Source organism: Melospiza melodia, chromosome 25 (assembly GCF_035770615.1).
Source record: "Melospiza melodia melodia isolate bMelMel2 chromosome 25, bMelMel2.pri, whole genome shotgun sequence".
In the NCBI taxonomy this organism is placed as follows: Eukaryota; Metazoa; Chordata; class Aves; order Passeriformes; family Passerellidae; genus Melospiza; species Melospiza melodia.
Window position 1 is genome coordinate 2841565 of NC_086218.1, and position 3894 is coordinate 2845458.

Consider the following 3894-nt stretch of genomic DNA (forward strand, 5'->3'; position numbering starts at 1 on the left):
AGCCTCTGACGCTCTTGGAAAAGAGCACCGCATACACACACGCTGGATAATCCCCTCCTTTTAAACTCCTTTCTGCCTCTCAGTGGCAGGATGTTTTATTGTTCTTGCTTTTACAAGAGAACCCCGAGGGACATGAGAATCATCTGAAAACATGATAGCCTTGCTAATACTTTTCTGCATATTACCACAATTTCATGGACAGCCCCCTGGTGAGCAGCTGTGACATGAAGCCATCGTCCAGCACACCAATGTTCTTGGAACCTATCCCAAGGGCTGTTACCTGAGCCTGGCAACCCTAGTGCAGCATGACTCCAAGGTGTATCGTCCAAGTGACTGGAGATGGGACCAGAATGAGTTGATCAGAACACTGACAGGTTGGTGAGTGAATTTTGGTAACTTGCAGAAAGGTGGAAGGAACTCTCCATGAAAAGGCCACCTCCATCAGAATTGCAGGAAATTTTATGGAAACAGGTGGAAGGAATCATCTGGACATCCCTTCAGCAAAATTATGTCCCATGAAGAAATGGGGAAGTTCCAAAATAAAAAGTACCCTCGCTCTGTGTTGCTGCCAGGAACATATTGGTAGTTATGCTTTAGGTCTCAAAACGAACAATCTTGCAATTACAAGAGATTGTAATGATGAATCACTTGATTGATGATACAGTTTTACTTTGGTCAAACCTACTTACGTGACATGTTGTTGGCAGAATGACACAGCTAGTCCATTAGGACTAAGAGGCTTGGTTTACACATTTAAGATAAACACTGTACCAAAACCCACACTGAGTGCTGTAATTACGCTCTCTCAGACGCAAGGTGTGAAGCCCTTTTCTAATACATCTCAAAGGGCAGACACTGCAAGGCCTGCACTGAGCACGGTAAACACGGCAATCACACCCCAATTGGCAGAGGCAACAGGAGGCCCCTTTACATGGCCCTGGTCTCAGGCCTTCCTGCAATTTGTCAGATCTATGGAGATGTCATGGGTCTAAACTTACTAACAGTAGTTACACAGGAAGACAAGTTGTATACTTGACGAGAATGGGAGAAACAGAAAACCTGGGAGCTTCAAGGAGTAGTGGGAGAACAAATTAGCATCGGGTGTTGAATGGTTAATGGGTCTGACTATAGCAAAGCAATTGCAATCAGTGTTTCCACAGATCAGGAAAACAAACAGGAGCAAGTCTGTACGCACCCAAGCGTACGAGACTGCTGGCACAGTTTTACATTAACTCACACTGTGGAGGTAGTTTGCCTCTGGTCCAAGGATACTCAAGACCTTTCTTTTAAATTTGTAATAAATGCTGAAACCTACTTTACCACTGTCACCACTTCACCTGTACCACCGGTCATACTCATCCCAAGAATTTTCAAGATTGGACCTTATATAATCAGGAAAACTGGCCAACAACAAATATTGTTCAATCCAGCATGTCTCTCAAACAGGTCAAATTGCTAATGCAGAACAACATTTTAGATATTCAGCCAGCTTGTTCTCCGCTTCTGCAAACTTCTTTTGAAGGCTGGACCACTTGGCTTCGGAAACAAAGCTCCTTTAAAATTAGAACACCAAGGGACGTGACCGGTGTTATGGGTACAGGATTGGGAATTCTGAATAGCATTCATTCTGAAGTACTAATGAACAAATTGGCTGCTACAACTAGAGATCTGACCAAATTACAGCAACCACTGAGGTCATCTCTGTTAGCCTTGGGGACACACCAGTGGCTGTTGTCAAACATTTTGCCAAATTGGGAAAGAGTGAATGTGAATAATCACAAATTGGTGATTGATGCACTTAGTGCTACACAGAACAATGTTTCCTTAGCCCTCAGCTGTATCCAGGCACAATTATGGATGCAGTCAGTCTCTGCTTCAGTTATAAGAGAGGGCAAGGAAGGCACCTTCCCCACAGAAATTCAGAAAATAATCTGGGACAGTGCCACTGAGTTTGAAAGAGAATTCCAATCCTGGTGGAATCTGGTGAACTTTACCTATGATCCCATTTCAAACACAGCACTGCTTTTTTTTTAACCATATGCAATGTTTCTGTACATTTGGTCTTTCCTGTTATTGCATTAGGATTAAACCATGACGGAGCTGTTCTCTACCCTACTGAACATAGGGGATGGGCCCGTCAGGTCAATGACAAATGGCAAACTGTTAATCTGGAATCTTGTATTGTCTGAGAACAACTGTTGTATTCTTGTTGTATTCCATATCTCTCAAGTCCCATACTGTACCAAGCTGTTCTTCTCTGCAGCACAGTTCTCAGTGTGTCTTCTCAGGGGCTCCTCCTGGGCTCTTGACTCACCCCTGTTGATTCCAGTTACCTTCACGAGCTACAGCTGCTGCCCTACTAGCTGTAGCTTGTTTGGAGTAACTAGGGCCCACAGAGATCTTACAGGGACTCTCTCCATAAGGACCCACTTATTTAATACATAGATCTTACAATACATAGATCTTAACAGAGACTCTCTCCATAGCAATACATATATTCAGGCCCCCACAAACAACAAGGGTTCATCTGTGAAAGCAATGCAATCGTAGCTCAGCATATCTGTTTAGACACAGAGCAAAACATCTGTCATTTTGAGATTCGTCCTAATGAGGTTACTGAAACAGTTCTTCTATACATAGGCAATGGATGTGCATGCTTTAGAACCATTTGTGATTTTGTGTTTGTAGAAGATATTGTGGTAGATACAAAGAATCACTCAAACTTTTGTGCTTGTAACTTTACTAAGATTGTAGGATGTGATTTCTCTTATGAAGCTCCAGTTACCTCTCACTACCTATTGCAATCCAACTACACACTGATTCACAAGCTGATGCCCACTCCTATCGGAATGAACCTCATCCTCGTGAGACAACTGCTGCTCCATCAGGACCTGGTTGAAATTCTCGAGAACAAATACACCGGGTTATGGAGAGGGTAAAGCAGGATGCTGAGCATAAGTGGTGGGATACTCTCTTTGGGTGGTCACCTACTGCCACAGGTATCCTGAACAGTGTGTGCCATCCAATTGTTGTTCTTTTGATCCTAGTTACACTTGGTTTTATCTTGTCAGCAGCCCTATTCATTATGAATTGGAACATGATGAAAAGGCTAAGGAGATTGATGCCTGTAATCAATGCACACCGCTTAGCCGATGTCCTCTATGCTATAGACGTCTCCAAAACATTTGACACAAAACAATTATGATTTGAGCATATGTGCTTTAGAGCAATTTTTGATTCTCAAGTATGATTTACAGAAGGTTATTTTGATCTTTAGTAGATTATTTTAGAAAATAATTTTTAAAAGACAATGCTTACATTATGATTTGTTTGTTGTTTTTGTTTTATTTGTGATTTGTTTCAACCATTTTTTGAAATTGTTATACAAGTGATATTTCTTTAATTAATTATCCATTTTTTTGAAATTATTATAATTAGCCATTTTTGAAATTGTTATAAAAGAATAACCACGTGTGAAAATTATTATGATAATCAATATTAATTATGTTTGTTTATTGCTTCCCTTTCCCCTATCTTTTTCTTTTCTTTTCCCTCTCTCTTCTTTTTATCCTCCTCTTTTCTGTCGTCCCTATTTTTTCCAGGTTATGCTACCGACATGCAACGAGTTCCAAAGATTCATCAATGACACTCCAGAGTTCTGCTGATGAAGATCCCTCAAGACAATCGTGAGTCATGGGGTCGTGTGAGAGTCTGTCCAAAATGTCTTTCATTTTTGCCTCACAATTGTCATGAAGGAAAGACCACCAAAAAGTTAAAAAACTGCTGAGCCAGTGGGGAGGGGAGGTCAGGTGCTTCTCAGCTCACTGTTTCCACAGGTGTTGTTTGCAGAACACGCCATACTGAACTTGAAGAGGGCATTCTGCCCTTTCTGAA